Raw genomic sequence first — 17,319 nt, forward strand, 5'->3', positions numbered from 1 at the left:
TCTTGTAACAGCGTAAGCATGTATGTATATAGTGTGGGTGACAGTGGGTGGTGGAAAGGAGATTAGTCTAGGGCTTATATATCGATAAATAGGTCAGGATACTATACTTTATTTTCAATAATTCAATTAAAACAAGTCTGGCTCCTTAGGTAGACTTCAATAAGGAAACTGGAGTAAAGCCACCTGAATTATAATACAATTTAGGCTTCCATAATGTCCTGTAATAAGAAGGGAGGATGGAAACAGTTTTCCCCCTCGTGAAGCCACTAGTTCTTCAGCATGACCAGGACACCATCTCATATTGGACAGTCTCCCATTATAGAATCAGAATGTGGTGACTGGAAGAAGCAGACTCTGGATTCAAATGGATTTGGCTTCAAATCCTGGCAACACTCTTGGTAGCTCTGTGACCTTGAACAAGTCACTTCTCTGAGTCTCAATTTCTTCATCTATAACACAAATAACAGATCCATTGTACAACATTACGACTTTAAATGAAATTAAGTTGTTCTTGTAGGTATTAATGTCTTTTTTTCTTTCCCTGTTACTAAAATTACCATGCTCCCAAATATCTCATGTATGTTTAAGGCTTCAAACCCTATGTCTGGAAAGATCCTTAGAGCCTATTTAGACTACCTTACTTAGTTTTCAGATATGGAAATCAAAAGAGGTCATGTAAGTTTCCTGTCATAATATAATGAGGTGATAATATTTGGAATAACCACAAAGGAAAATAAGGAAAAATAAAATTAAAAGATTTTGAGAGTTGCTGAAAATGATCAAGGTCAACAGAGGTAAAACAAAAACAGCCCACACATGTGCATCAGGGAAAGGATTTTCTCCAAAAATACTTTTCAGAACCAGAAAGGAAGAAAGCAGATACCAAAGGTCTCCCTGCCTCTGCACCTACTACTGTTGGAGATGGTTATCCAAATGTCCCTCATGTTTCTGCAGGTCTTGCAAGCAGAGGCACTGACTGCCTTTGAACCAAGCCATCTTTTCAAGAATGTTTGTATAGTGAACAGTTGAGAAATGAAGACAGTTTCCCCCTCTAGAGCAAAGGGAGGTTTTTCTTACTTCCCATTATAAAAGATTCAGGTTCTCTAAGCTCAGGGCTCTTCTCTGTAACACAACCCACTCACTGCCCATGCAGTTGTCACCTAGCCCTCTTCACTGCCCTGTAGGAGTCTGGGTTTAGGGAACCACTGCAAGAAAATGCTGATGCTTGGCTACTGTTATTACGGTAATTAAATCCTTTGTCTCTGATCCAGGGGTCTCATATCTTCTGCCCACATCCATGAAACTGTCTGGCTAACTTGTTAGTTTGCAAGTAGGGGGAAAACATCTCAGACTCTCCACAGTTCTGGACATTTGCTAAGTATTATCAATGATCAAAGCTGGCTTTAAGTCCTTAAAGCAGAAACTTTAAAATAGGCTCCCCTGACCACCTCATGCAGACTACTAGCAACTAAGGCAGACCCAGAAATAGTAATAATAACCATTTATTTAGTGTATGGAAACTCTTAGTGCCCCATTAAAATCCCCTTTGGATCTCTTCTAGCAGCTCCGTGATCTAATCCCCCAGCTTCGGAGGGCTTTGCTGCTAACAGCAGGTACCTGTGACCTTCTCCAGAGGCTTGACCTTGGGCACCAGAGCCACCTCACCTGTGCAGAGTACAGGAAGTGGCTGGGGATTTATATTTCTTCCAGGAAGCCTTGAAGACAATGACTGACTGAAGTAGAAGTAGGGGTGCCCTGCTTCTTTTCCTCAAGGCTGGACAAACTCTATGGGTATAATTTATGCTCCAGAAGTTCCTGTGGGATCAGGTTGAGACTGATTGTGATTTGGGCCATTTGAGGGCCTTCAGATAGTTTAATTTCACCCTTTGCTATATTCCCAGCATTCAAATAGGCCTAGCAGAAATCCCATCTAGGAAACTGCCCAGCCCAGGAAAAACTCCAATCTGAAAACTTGGCAGCAACAGGCCCAGTTCAGGCAGCAGAAGAATGCTTTTCCTTGGCAGCCCTACTGGCATCTATCTGGGGGAAGTCCTGAAATGGGAAGAGCCTAGAGGGCTTCTCTAGGGAAAGTTTATACAGCTGGGAAGCAAAAGCAGGCCTCTAGTCCTCCCTGCCACCCTAAAAAGACCACTGCTGTCCATGTATGGCTGCAAATCCAGTTCATAGGGCTACCATGACACTACATCCATAATGAGTCTCGTCTCAACAGCACCCCTTGACTCCTACCTGCAGGCAGCGTAAGGATGCTGTGATGGTTAAATTTTATTTGTCAACTTGGCTAAGCCATGACAGCCAGTTTGATCAAACATTAGTCTGGAGGTTGACTGAAGGAATTTTGTAGGTGTGATTAATTTCTACAATCAGTTGACTTTAAGTAAAGCAGATTACCCTTGGCAATGTGGGTGGGCCTCAGCCTATTAGCTGAAGGCCTTAGAAGCAAAAACAGGTTTCTGGAGAAGAATTCTTCCTCAAGACTCAAGATAGAGGTCCTACCTGAGTTTCCAGCATGTTAGTCTACCCCACTGATTTCAGACTTGTCATCCCCCACACAATTGCATGAGCCAGTTCCTTAAAAATAAATCTCTTTACATATAATTACACACAATCTCCTATTGGTTCTGTTTCTCTAGAGAAACTCATACAGGTATGTTCCACCATTCCCAGTCTCAGAGGCCCCAGGAAAACATGACTATGGCCTTCATTTTAGCCAGTTCTTCAGCTACATTCAACCTAACTGAACTTGAGCTAACCAGCCCCCTAGGCTTATACTTCCAGATTGCAAGTATATCCCTACGATTATGTGTCTGCCCAATGCCCAACTGCCGTCAGGTGCTCTTTTGCACACTCTTTAGACAGGCAGCTGATTACATAGCTCAGCTACCTATCCAGCCCCCACGGAACACGCCTAGAGCCAATCTCCACCTTCCTTCACACAGAACACCCTATATCCCCAAAGTACACTTTTCCTCTGCCATCTCCCAGCACCCTTTTCCTCCTGGAACCACTGGCACAATCCAATGCTTAGCAAACTTCCTGGCATATGGAGGTGCTCACGAAAAATCTAATGAAGGAAAGGTTGACATTTAGCAAGCTCAGGAGCTCCAAGAGTATTTTTGAGAACTCTTCTGGTGGACCAAGGAAAGTAAGAAAGTCCATCCACCCCCTCCCTCAAGTGGTAGATCACTGGCATCTCAGTGGAATGCTATACCGTCAGGGTCAACTCCTCCTCACCTGACTGTACTCACTGGAGCACAGGTCAAGGTTCACCTCCAGGCAAACTGTTCCTGCTAAAGGGAGAGGAGTCTTAACCAAGAACAGGTAAATTGCCAAATACAACCGTATCTTGTCTCGGTCATCATGTCCCCTGCTCCAGCCTCCTTAGTACCAGCCATATTTGATCTACATACACAAGCATTCTGGGTTTTGCCTCCTGTTTGGTCAGTGCTCTCCACCCAGCTTTGTTCTCTCATAAGCTCTCATTTTGAGATTCTGGACTCTGGAATCAGAGATATACATTTTAGAATCCTGGCTTTATCACTTACAAGCTGGGTGACATTAAACCTCAGTTCCTTCACCTGTCAGGTGGAAGCCATATAACAACTTTCCAGGACTGCTGTGGGTTTAGAAGTAATCAGAGAATTAGTGAGATCTAGCAGAGCATCTGGCACACAGTAGGAGCTTTTAAAATGTCAGCTATTACGGAGTTCCCTGGTGGCCTAGTGGTTAGGATTCTGGGCTTCCACTGCCATGGCCTGGGTTCAATCCCCAGTCAGGGAACTGAGATCCCACAAGCTGCATGGCATGGCCAAAAAACAATGTCAGCCATTGTTATTATCACTGTGGGACGAAAGTTAATATTTGACATCCAGGCGCCACCACAATTATTTTTGTAAAAAAAGACATCTTACACCTGGGCCAGGATAGTCTGCAAACCCTTCCAGACTGGAGAACCTAAGCAGAAGACTTCCTGACTACTCCCATAAGTCTGCAACAAACTTAAGACAGGAAATATTAAAAACTACTTAAAGTTTTTATATTTTGAAATTTCAATTTTCTTAGCCATTTACAATCTTTGCGCTTCACTCTTCCATATGTGAAAGGAGCTGGTTTGTCAGCATCCCCTACTGGTAGTTCACAAAAATAACTTTTCATGAGAAGTCTATAGAAAATTGAATTAATTCCTATGATTCTCAGCTCTAAATGCACATCATAAGTAACCCCTGTACAGCTTTGTAAAATGTTCTCACACTGGATCTCCAAGAAAGAATTCCACTTCTATGGGTCTCTGTGTGGCCTGGATGATTGCATCTTTTAAAAGCTCCCTTGGAGATTCTGATGACCAACCAAGCTTGAACATCACTGACTTACTCTCTGATTATAGGTAACTCAAAACTGTACAGAGAGCTGTGATGCAGAAATAGATGCGGACTTGCACCACGGGGGCTGCAGGCAGCCCTCAGCTGTTCTCAGCCTGCTCTCTGTTTCCCCCCCCCGCCCCCCCCCCGCCCCCCGGCTCCTCTGCATTCTGCTTGGCTGGATACATTAGTTCAGACTGCAAGTTACCCAACTCCTGCAGGGTTCCAGCAGGGCTTCAAAGGGGTGGAGCCCCTGCTGCGCTAGGCAGATGCTACCTCAGACCAGCAGTCCAGAGGAACAGGGGGACGGGTAGGAGGGAGCTGTGTATAGAAAAGAAGCAAGGAGCAGAGAAAAGGGAGAGGGTGAGGGGTAAAGCTGTATTTATGCACCTGGCTGTCAGAAAAGAAGTGTGACCAAGTAAAAGGGGTTTCCGCAGAGAATAACAAGCCCCTCCCAGCCATTCAGAGGTTGCCTTGCTTGCTGCACTGTACATAATGCTGCTTCTGCTTCTGTTCACATCTCTTTTAGAGAAAATTATTGCCTAGCATTGTTACGTTCCCCTGCATCTTATTCCTGTCCCCACTCCGTGACTGTACATTATCGGTAGGTTCCCTCTCCTCCATTCTCATATCTGGTAGCAGGATGCAGTGGTTAGCTGGCACAGATTTGTTGCTCCACAGATTTGTGTTGCATTAATGAATGGCGAGCTGGTAGACTGCCCTCCCCACACGTACACACACAGTGCCCCACACTCTAGATGCCATTCTACTTTGTCCCCAGGCAGAATGCATCCTTCCTTCCTCTGGGTCTGCAGCATTTGGCACTTCACTTACGGTTACTCCAGTCTAATCTGTCCTGTAGATCTTGGGTTACGTCTGTGTCACTGCTGCCAGGCTGTGAGCACCTCAGGTAAATGGGTTGCTTTGTCCACCAACTCCTGGCACAGCACTGACATTAAGTAGGCTCTTGAATATTTGCTACCTCCAAGCCAATTTTCTATCTCCATATTATTTCACTGTCATCTGGTTTCTTCATCACTTGGAATAAAATCAATGAAGGGGAAGAAACACCGGGTAGGAACCTGGCCATACAGCTGCAGATAACCTATAAGACCTCTTGAGTTTCCATATCTGTCCACCAAGTGGACTGAATCAGCTCCAAAGACACCCAGAGATTGAAACACTAAACATATAGAAGATATCTGGAAGCATGGCACTGGGGAAAGCAAATGAACCTGTATAAATTCCCTGCAGATCAACCTTACTTCATAGAAACCTCACCATTACTTTGAAATGTGTATTTTATTCCCATTTGAAGAACAAAAAAGAGAGTCTCAGAGCTTTGATTTGTTTAAGGTCAGAGAGAATGCCTAGGATTGGAACTCAAACCTGTCTGAACCCACAGCCCACTCTCTCCACACACTGCTTCACCAGTGGGAGACTGACCACACAAGACAGTGTCTTGGGGATGGTGCTGAAGAACCATAGCTTCATTAGAATGGAAAATAGTTTTCATCCTCCTTTTTTTCACAGATTGTAATAGAAGACAGAGTTTCACAGTATGACATTCCTATATTGCTAAATCATGTCCTTTCCCAACTCTGCCTTTATTCCCCTTTTGGAGTCATTTTAAAAAGCTAGGGGGGGCTTCCCTAGTGGCGCAGTGGTTAAGAATCCACCTGCCAATTCAGGGGACAGGGGTTCGGGCCCTGGTCCGGGAAGATCCCACGTGCCGCTGAGCAACTAAGCCCGTGCGCCCTAGAGCCCGCACTCTGCAACAAGAGAGGCCACCGCGGTGAGAGGCCCGCGCACCGCAGCGAAGAGTGGCCCCCGCTCGGCGCAACTAGAGAAAGCTCGCGTGCAAGACCCAATGCAGCCAAAAATAAATAAATAAATTTATTTAAAAAAAAAAAAAAAAAAAAAGCTAGGGGCATTTAAAATTTTTATTTGTATTATTGAGAATGAAGATAAAATCATTCCCAGCTTTTTATAGGCCTTAGGGCTTGTATTCCTACACCATCCTACCTCCACCATCCTACCTTACAATTTCCCCCTTCTACTCCCCCCAACATACACAGAAAACCAAATTTATCAGTCCAAGTACACCCCTGAACTTAGAGTCCATATCCTTCTACTAACTTTGGCTAAGAAAGTTTCTTGAAATAAACTCTGAAACCTGGAAGACATATTTCATGAGAATCTAATCTAGTTGGTTTCCCAATATTTATAATATGAGAATACCTTTCCTACCAAATATAAAAATGCATCTCTACCTGATAATAGTTGTGCTTTTTAAAGTATCCATTGATTGAGAAAATAGTCAAAATGATAAAAAGTCAAAATGAATTCAGTCGACTTTGGAAATGTTTATATTTTCTGCATCTATATGGCATCTATAATCCATCTGAAAAGTAATCACTTGTATATGTGTGAAAAATAGCTGACTGCAAGACAGGCCAGGCCAGTCATCAAGGGCCTTGGGCAGCATACCAAGGAGATTCATATTTATTTTGCAGGCAAAATGGAGTCAAAAGTTTTAAAGCAAACTGACAGGACCAGATTGATTTTTTTTTCAGAAGATAATTTTGGCAGCAGTATAGAGAGCCAATTGTGAAATGGGAAGAACAGTGGCAAGAGTTCAGGAAGGAAGTGGAAAATGACATTGGAGCCACAGTGATGCAGAGATACCTCTGACCCCAACATTGGAGGACTTGGTAAGCAACCAGGTACGGGCAGTGCAGGAGATGGAGGGCCCAAGATGTCTCAAGATTCAGAAACTTTTGGAGACTGTTACCTCGAAAAGAATAAGGAATACCAGAGGAGGTGCGTACTTTTTGGATGGGGTTGGGGGTTGGAATTGGTGGAATGGTTGGTGAGATTGAATGGATTTATATGTATTAAGTTTGAAATGATAGGGTACATTCAGGTACTGTCTCTCCTGCATGCCACTGGATATTAAAGTCTGATCATGAGGAGATCTGAGCTGGATATTTAGGCAGCAGTAAATCGTAGTTGTTATGACAATAGCTTACAAGTCAGACAGACCTTGGTTCAAATCCACTTACTAACTGGCTTGAGCAAAATCCTGAACTTTACTGAGCCTTAGTTTCCTCATTGGGAAAATTGGGATAATTAATACCCACAACAAGGGTTTCTTACAAAAGACTGCAGGGTTTTTTAAAATTAAAGACTATATACATTAGTAACTCACATGGCATATAATAGCTGCTCGACAAATAGCAGGTGCTGTTATGTAGATAGCAAGCCACCAGAGTAAGTGGTACCATCTCCTGATATAGTGAAATTTATCTTTCTTGGAGAGCAAAAGAGAGAAAAATAAAAGGCAGGGCCCTGGGGATGCCACACTAGAGAAACAACCAAAGGAAGGGCAGGCAAAAAAGGCTGAGAAGACAAGTAGGAAATCAGGAAAAGAGGGTGACCTGGCTGTCACTGGAGGAAAGAGCTTCAACAAGCAGAAGGTGGGTCCAATTCTTGAAGCTATGGACCAATCATTAATCTTGAATTAATAAGGAAACCATAATGCCCTGAAGAGTGACGTGAGGATAATGGCAGTACCCACTGGGGCAGTATTCAAGCACTCCTAGAGCTATGAAAGGTGAATTATCAAAACCATTATATAATTACAAGAGAGAGAACATAATCTGGATTAAAAATGAGACCATTGACATTGCCAAAAAAATGATGCATCTATTTGACATACCTGGAGCAATTAATGTCTACTGCTAAAGTTTCCACTACAGATACAAGAAAAAAAGTAATCCTTGTGATTTACTATGCTGTATCCGCTACTTAATATTGTACATCAACTATACTTCAGTAAAAATAAATAAAAAGTTAAAAAAAAGAAATAACCTTATCAAGAGTAAAGAGCCTGTTTTACTCAAAAAAAGGAATCAAAATTTCAAGTTAAAGAAAACTGTCCAAACAAAAAAATGTACAAGTACTCGTCTATCACTCATCTAAAAAATCCAATCCATCGACAACTGCCATTAGGTCTATTTCCAAAATCAATTCCAAATTCAACCCCTTCTATGGTGGCTTTCTACTTTGTTAATTTAGCTAAATTGGAGCTTTATTTCCAAGAATTCCTGTGGGTTACATTTTGACATAAGAGAAATTTGCAGGAGATTTCACTCTCCAAAGCAAAGCGGCAGCCATTAAAGTCTAAAGGTCAGTACAGGGTGCCCTGCGGCAGTTCACTTACGTTGTTATAGTTTGACTTGTTGGTTCACCTTCTTGGAGCAGGGCAGCAGCTGGGCCCGGAGCTTCTCCAGCTCCCTCCAAGTCTCCTCTTCTGTCCTCTCCACGTCCTGGATCAGGTACTGGGGGACGGTCACCTGCGACATTAAGTTGGAGGCACTGAGAGATAGATGTAATCCCAATTTGTCCCCAGTCTCCCCTGCTTCACATTCAGCTTTTCTTCTCAACTCCTGGACCTACTGACTTCAGTGGCCTCAGGCCTCCACTAGACAGAGAGGCACCAGCTTTCCAGAGACTTCTCTATCTCCTCCCACAATTGTGTAAGGTCTAAATCCTATAATAAATCCCATATTCCATATTATTCACAGTGGTTTTTTCCCCTGATTGAACCCTGACTGATATAGAAATTGAAACTAAAAGTGATTCCAGGGAACAGAAACTTAGGGATGGTTGTCTAAATTAGCTTTGGGTTATCTGGAGCTGATTTCCTGATACAGTTAAAGAGACAAGACTAAAGGAGACAGTGGTAGTTTATGACATGCAAAAGATTTAGTTGAAGTATCACCTGGAGACATCTGTAATCAAGTGTCAACAGAAGGCAAGGATTTGAGTGAACTAACTGCTATCAAGGACGATTTTAGTGAAAATAAAAAAGTTTGGGAGTGAATGAGTGCTTCTAAGTGCGCTGAAGAATGCGGGGGGAAAAAGAAACTGATGAGCTTAAGGATTTATAACTGTCCTGAAAGATAAGGATATCCTGGACCACAAGACCAAGACTTCTGAAAACCAAACATGAATTTAATCCTTTGGGTGGCTGAATTACAACACAAGTTGAATTCTCAACTTTGCAGGGTTTCTTATGTTAAGGTTAGGACACAGACTGAGAAGGAATACGAATTAAAATTTGTGATAGGAATATGGGAGCAGATTCCCATGAAGCTGGGGACCTTGAACCCCTAAATTCTACTGATCTTCACGTCTCAGCAAGCCCCAGGAGGTAAGCTATGAAGTGTGACTCACAAGGAGGTCAATACACACCTCGAGAATTGCAATATTTTGTCAGTACACATTGACAGAACCTCAGTAATGTGCAAGGGAATGGATCTTAAATTGTATTGGACCAGGGAAGAAGAAATATATTGTTGGACCCTCCGAAATTAGTTTATTTAAGTTCACAAAGCAGAGATTCTGAAATCAGTGTGTTAGCTCGAGGGTCTGCAAATGGCCCTAAACCTGGAGTTAAAGGTACTTTACACTAAATGAACTTAAAGTTTCATAAGCTTCTTGGTATACTGATGAAGGGATCCAAAGGCTTTGGAAAAATGACATGCTTAAGTGGATTTATTATGCAATACTTGTTCAGATACCTCTAACTATGTCTCCCAGAATGGTCCAGCGGGTATACCTTCCACTGAGGCTTTGAGAAATGCATTGGGGAAGGAAGCCCAGCTTCCATAAAGAGCGCTACGGTGGCTGTTCTCTAAAGGTTAGAGATGAGAGGGGGAAATGCTGCCATCAAACTGGGGTCTCTGAATTCAATGGGGAGAATGAGATCCTGGCCTGGCAGGAGCCAATTGGTAGCATTTAATCACAGAAGACAAGGAAGATATGGTTACCACAATGGGCAGCAGAGCTGAAAGTCAACAGAAGAGTCTGACCCATGGAGACCTTTGACTTTCGATAGTTGATCGTGATGTCCCTAGAACTGAAATAGGTGATCACCCTACTAATGTCCAACTTGATTAATATAAGTAGTGTGGTGAAAAGAAGTCACACCTGATTCAGCAATAAAGAATTGTGGACCCTCAACCAATTGCCAGACTTCAGCCAGTTCATGGGCCCAAAGCCCCTTGAAAGAAAGAAAGACAGGGTCTCCTCAAGGAACACTCTTACTAGGCAACGAAAAATGTACACTCTTAAGTCTTCCTTCCAGCCAGAGTGGTCTTCAACTTAGGGCAATTTTACCCTCCAAAGGGTAGCTGTCAACGTCTGGAGATATTTTGGATCGTCACAACAGGGTAGAGGCTAGGGATGCTACTAAACATCTTACAATGTACAGGACAGTCCCCCAGTGACAAAGAATTATGTAGCCCAAAATGTCGAGTGCTAAGGTTAAGAAATCCTGCTTTTCCCAAGAGACCTGTGACCGCTGAGTTCCAACAAGCAGAAAGTGGGTCAACATCATCACAATTCGCAGTGATTCAGGAGGACCAGGGCTAAACATTAAGCTTGGGATTGGCATATATGATAAATCAGAGTCACAGCACAGACTGAAGAGCGGTGTGCGGACGGTGCTCAGGCACCCCTAGAACTCTGAAAGTTTAATTATCCAAAACATTACATAACTGCAAGAGGGAGAAAGTAATCTGGATTAAAAATAGAATATAATTAAACATAGTAACAAACTAAAATTTGTGTTTAAAGTAAAAATGTCAAGTGATCCTTTTTCACTTACCAAATCCAATTCATCAGCAACTGCAATCCAAAAATCAATCCTAAACCCAACTCTTCCTGTCTCTCCCACTTCTGCTACCCCCTCGTTGAAGCCACTACTAGCATGTCTCTCCTAGAAAAGCCACTTTAACAGCCTCTTTACTTCCTCCCTTGTTCCTGGAGAATCCATTCTTGATAACGCTGCTGCCAAGTGGTCCTCTTACAGTGTAAATTACTCATGACACTCCTGAGCATCACAGAGAGTACAGCTGAGGAGGTGAGATCATAGGGTGGGAGATGAAAGTGGGAACTCTTTCCTACCTTGAAGGAAAGCCCAGAGGTATGAGTAAAGAAGACACTGACCCAGTTTTGCTCTGCTTGATGGAGCAAATATGGAAGGTCTCCCTGGTTTTCCTGCATCCATTCCTGGTCTTGCCGCCCTTCGGCACACACTCTCACAAATTACCCTTCAAAGCAGCAGAGTGATCTATTCAAACCATAAATCAGGTTGCTCAGCATAAAACAAACACCCACAAGGAGCCTTCTGGAACCAGCGCCTAATCCAAGTAGTCCAGAGTGGGGCCTGAGGGTCTTACAGCATTTCATCTCTCCAGGTGATTCTAATGTGTAGCCAAGGCTGAGACCCACTGGCCTACAGCTGTGCTTCTCAAAACTCTAATGTGCACATAAATCACCTGAGAGGCTTGTGAACTTTACTTTCTGACCCCACAGGGCTGGGTGGGGCCTAAGATGCTACATTTCTAACAAGCTCCCCATGTGGTGCTGATGCTGCCGCCTGAGGACCACGCTCTGAGTAGCCAAAGCCTGGGAGGGTAAATCATTGCTCCCCTCTACCCAAATCACCCTTGCTCATAAATGCTTGAAATCATATTTTTCACCCTCTTCCCGCCCTCCAGTTTCTCAGCCTCCTAGACCCACCAATAACTCTGCAGCCAGCCAGCTCAGGACAGAATCTGTGGACAAAAGAATGACAGAATGATGATGTCCACTATGGGAAACACTATATTTCTTCCCACTGTACAGTAAGGCTTCCTTCCAGGTAAAATTAAGCAAAATTCAGCCCTGCTATGTCCCACTGGAGACTGGATCTTCAGAGGGACAGGTTAAAACCTAATCACAGTACCCTCCTCTCTCTCATATGCATCTAGAGCAGTGTTTCTCAAACTTGTAATTATTATCACCTCCCTAAGGAGCATTGTTAGACTTTTTTTTTTAATAAATTTATTTTATTTATTTATTTATTTTTGGCTGGGTTGGGTCTTCGTTGCTGTGCACGGGCTTTCTCTAGTTGTGGCCAGCAGGGGCTACTCTTCTTTGTGGTGCATGGGCTTCTCATTGTGGTGGCTTCTCTTGTTGTGGAGCACGGACTCTAGGTGCACCAGCTTCAGTAGTTGTGGCGCACGGGCTCTAGAGCGCAAGCTCAGTAGTTGCGGCGCATGGGCTTAGTTGCTCTACGGCACGTGGGATCTTCCCAGACCAGGGCTCAAACTCGTGTCCCCTGCATTGGCAGGCTGATTCTTAACCACTGAGCCACCAGGGAAGTCCCTAGACATTTTTTTTCTGATTGCACCCCCCTCCCGCATGAAATGTTAACACCACACATACTCTGGCCCTTCGCAGGGACACAAAACATTGTAGTACCTGTGTTTTTTGCTGCCCCCTTGTGGACAATATCACCCTCAAGGAGTGCAGAATCTGAGAGCTTCCATTCACTCATTCCAACCACCCAGCTCCCAGGCCTGGTGTGTAGACCACACACTTCTACACTTTTCCCCAGCCTGACCCTTCCAGCCCAAGTTATAAGTTAGAGAGGACACCATTTTTAGAATGCAAGGCAAGTGTTTGATAAATGGTCATAACTGGCCATGATTTGGGGGTTGCCCTCCAGAGCTTCATACCTCAGTTGAGATCAGATCCTTAGCACCTGGCTCCAGTAGCACCTTGATGGTCTTGTATACCAAGCCAAATGAAGATTAGATGTCTGTCATCAGGCCACAGGGCAGCAAGGAGAAAGACACATCTTCCCTGGAGCATGTACCTGAGAACCAGGAGATCCTAAAGCAGTCCAGGGAGTATTATTGGAGTGGGATAGGAAGCTGAGAGGGACTTACCAGCACAAGCAAATCTACAGCCTGCAGCCAAGGCCACTGCTATCGATTCATAGTCCTGACCTAGTCTCTTCACCTCAACACTACCCTTGATGTCTACCTCCTAGGCAAGAATAGGTCTGGGCAACCCAGAAGTGCCACCCCACTCCTCTTCTCAAATGCCCCTGGAAACTCTGACTAGAGGCCCATTTCCAGCAACATGCCCAGCCTCCCTCACCATATGGACCCTAACTTGTTTCCAGAAATGCCCTCCCCCACCCCACCAAACAGTACTGGCCACCACTCTCCTACTTATCAAAGAGATTCTCCATCTTCGCAGACTATCCATCACCTAGACTGTAACCTTCACTGCCAGGGCATACCCCTACTTTGCAGAGTACCATTCAAGCTGGGTACATTGTTCTTCTCCTGTCAAGTCCAGCCACAACCAGAAAGAGTAAATCAGCCCTTTTGCCTTCTACTCTACAGACATCATGGCTGCCATCCTCCAAAGAAAACAGCGTCCCCACTCTCAAAAGTACAATTTCCTCTTCGACCAACTCTCAGGTCTCCACCCCTCCTAGACACCCTGACATAATCCAGTGCTTAGCATGGTGATTTAAAAAGTCCTAGATGAATACCTGTTGCCTGTGTCTCCACTGCGGGCATCAGAAACACCCACTCCCCAGAGTATCTGACTCTGTTACTAGGGGCAGTGTGACCTTCCTACAGGTGATGTTGCCTCCCTCAGCCTCAACTCCTGCACCTGTCATATGGCAGTGAAAGCAATACCTCTAGGGATAATTATAGAGGATTAGACACCCAGCAGAGAGCCTGGCTCCCACTTGGGACCTCTCTAGTGAGAGACTGACCTGAAAAGATGGTCATCCTGGTGATGCTGCCCGAAGAACAGGTGGCTTCCCTGGGAGGGGAAATCGTTTCCAGTCTCCTTTTTTATTTCATGATACAACTGAGGACCAAGTTGTATCATATTACAGTACAGACTTATTACTAAAGAATTATTATTATGTTTTCCTGACCTTAACCCCTTCCCATAGTTGATTCCACCATCAAGGCCAAAGGCTTCTTAAAGATTCTACCACCTAACAAAAATATCGTATAAAATATTTAGTACTTCAACAAACAACCAATATTTAATATTTTATAAGTAAATAATTTCTAGCCATTTCCATCATTTCAGCTTGTTTCTTGCAAAGGAGAAAGGTAATGTCTTATAATTTTCCTGTTAAATAGGGATATAAAATGAAATTTTAAATTAAAATTCTATCAAAAATGCATTTGATATTGTCATGGTTCTCAGCCCTGATGGGTCCTCAAAATCCACCTGCAGAGCATTTTAAACATAAAGATGCCTGTTGGAGTCATAGCAAATGTGCTGCAAAGAACATCTTATACTTATCTTTTGGGGCACATATATATCTGACTCTGTAGAGTGTATATCTGAGAATAGAATTGCTAAATCATAGGAGATGCATGTGATCAGCTTTTGTAGATCTACCAAAGAGTTCCTGAAGTGGTTGTACAAATTAACACTCACATCAATAGTGTGTGAGAGGGCTTCCCTGGTGGCGCAGTGGTTGAGAATCTGCCTGCCAATGCAGGGGACACGGGTTCAAGCCCTGGTCTGGGAAGATCCCACATGCCACGGAGCAACTAGGCCCGTGAGCCACAACTACTGAGCCTGCGCGTCTGGAGCCTGTGCTCCGCGACAAGAGAGGCCGCGATAGTGAGAGGTCCGCACACCGCGATGAAGAGTGGCCCCTGCTCACCGCAACTAGAGAAAGCCCTCGCACAGAAACGGAGACCCAACACAGCCATAAATAAATAAATAAATAAATAAATGAAATTAAAAAAAAAAATGTTACTCACTTAAAAAAAAAAAAAATAGTGTGTGAGAATCCTCACTGTTCTGTATTCTCACCATCACTTGGTACTCTGTCATTTTTATTTTAGCCATTTCAGTGATTGTTTTAATTTCCATATCCTGAACCACTCATGACATTGAGCGTGTGTTTATTGGTCATTTGTATATTTTCTTTTGAGATGTGTCAAGAATTTTTTCTGAGTTGGCTTTTTACTTGTTAATACGTAATATATAATATATATATTATATTCACGGTACAAGTCTTTTGTTTTATGTGTATGTATTGAGAATATCTTTCTTGCCATCTCATTCTCTTAATGGTGACTTTTGTTGAACAGAAGTTCTTAATTTTAATAGATCTTCTTTAATAGATTATCAGTTGTTAACTGTCATCAATAGTAAAATGGATAAATAAATTGAGGTTTATTCACAGAATGAAGTATTATACAGCAGTGAGAATGAATAAATCAGAACTATTTGCAACAATATGGATGAACCTCACACAACACTGAGGGAAAGAAGCTAGACACAAAAGTATATATTGTTTTAGTTTTTTTTTTTTTAATTCCAAAAGCAAACTAATCCGTGATGTTAGGATATTGACAACTTTGGCTGGGCTGTAATAACTGGAAAGGGGTACAAATGGCTCTCTTGAGCCGCTGGTGGTAATTTGTTTCTTGATCTGAGCGCTGGTTACCCAAGTTTGCTCAGTTCGTGAAAGTTTACATTATGGACATGTTTAGTTTGATAAAAAGTTATGAAAGTAGAGGTTCATATGCCTGAGCTCCAACTCCAGAGGGCCTGGATGTCCATGTTTCCTAGTGACTCAGATCTGCAGCCAGGGCCGAGGAACTTTAATCAATACTCTGGTCGTAAATATCTGCAAATATAAGGACTAGAAGCCCCATTTCTTGAAAAATGTCTACTTTGTTAGACACACTTAAATGGTGGGATTATAGGAATATCCCTGGTGGTCCAGTGGGTAAGACTCCAGGCTCCCAATGCAGGGGGCCCAGGTTCGATCCCTGTTCGGGAAACTAGATCCCACATGTCGCAACTAAGAGTCCACATGCCGCAACTAAAGCCGCAACTAAGACCCTGCAGAGCTGAAATCATTAATTAATTAATTAATATTAAAAATAAATAAATAAATGGTGGCATTATAGAGTTACTTTTTCCTGTTTCATTACCACCTAAATTACAATGTTGTTTTGTGCAGTTATTAAAATCCTGTGAATTACACTTCTCCGTTGTCTCATTCAGTTTTTTAAATTGTTGTTTTGATTCTCTGGAAAGAAACATTTGCTTGTAAGTCTAGAAATGTGGTGAGAGGGAGGAGGGACAGAAGCTATGAGAAGTTGAGAAGATAAACATGATCCTCATGGTGCTGGCTTTCCTCCGTCTTGTGCTACTCTGATTAGTTCCAGCCCATAGCCAAGCATCCTCACCTGACCAGGTGTGGGGGGAGAGTGGCGATGTACACCTCTCAGAAGGCAGGGTCCAAAGTTAATGGGGTTCTGCAAATTATTGAACAGAATGAGGTCCTGAAGAACAGGAGAGACAGAGGCAGCTGCAGCTGCCAGGCACAGGTCTCTCCTGGGCTTTCTCTCTGCCTTCTCATGCCCTGTGTCTGGCAGTTTGAAAGCAGACTAGTCATTCACCATTTTTTGCAAGGGCCTATGAAAAGGGGTATGGACTCTGATGCTGCTAGACAGATTCTAGTTTAGCTCAGAGGCTGAGGAGTGGGGAAGGATACGCAAGAGAGGGATGACATGTTAACACTATATTTGTGAGCCTGGAAGGAAATGTGAGTCTGGATAATGGTGATACTGGCTAATGGGGTCAGTTTTGCAGAGACAAAGAGCCCCCATTCCAAGTTATTTGGTGGTTGACTGGTTTTCACACTTTAAAAAGCCTTCCTTCTTATTCCCAGGCAAAACGAATCCTTCCCTCCTCTATGCTTCTGCTGCACTTGGCACTTGTGTATATCCCAGCTAACCAGCAGCATCTCCTGGGAACTTTTAGACCTGCACATCCTTAGAACCCAAACCTACTGAATTAGAAACTCTGAGTACAGGGCCCAGTGATCTGGAGTTTAATGAGCCCTCCAGGTGATCCTAATGCAGGCTAGAGTGGTTCTCAAACTCTAGGAGTGCTTGTTCCTTCAGGTGAAGGGCACCTGTGCAGTACACCCTGTAGGACTTGGAAATCAACGGAATGTAGGAAGGCAGAGAAGTATTAAAAGATGAAGATGTTTCTAGTTTTGGAGACTGGATTATTTGTACCATGAGGCCAA

At 43.4% G+C, this 17,319-nt stretch overlaps 1 long non-coding RNA gene across 1 annotated transcript in view; it reads right to left on the reverse strand.

The window, feature by feature from the left end:
• LOC118900985 overlaps positions 1–17,319 on the reverse strand; it is a 114,600-nt gene that overhangs the window by 39,417 nt on the left and 57,864 nt on the right. Inside the window, exon 3 of the long non-coding RNA XR_005021263.1 lies at positions 8,602–8,734. This is a non-coding gene — a long non-coding RNA (uncharacterized LOC118900985). The remainder of the gene's footprint in view (positions 1–8,601; positions 8,735–17,319) is intronic.

Source organism: Balaenoptera musculus, chromosome 9, assembly GCF_009873245.2.
Source record: "Balaenoptera musculus isolate JJ_BM4_2016_0621 chromosome 9, mBalMus1.pri.v3, whole genome shotgun sequence".
In the NCBI taxonomy this organism is placed as follows: domain Eukaryota; kingdom Metazoa; phylum Chordata; class Mammalia; order Artiodactyla; family Balaenopteridae; genus Balaenoptera; species Balaenoptera musculus.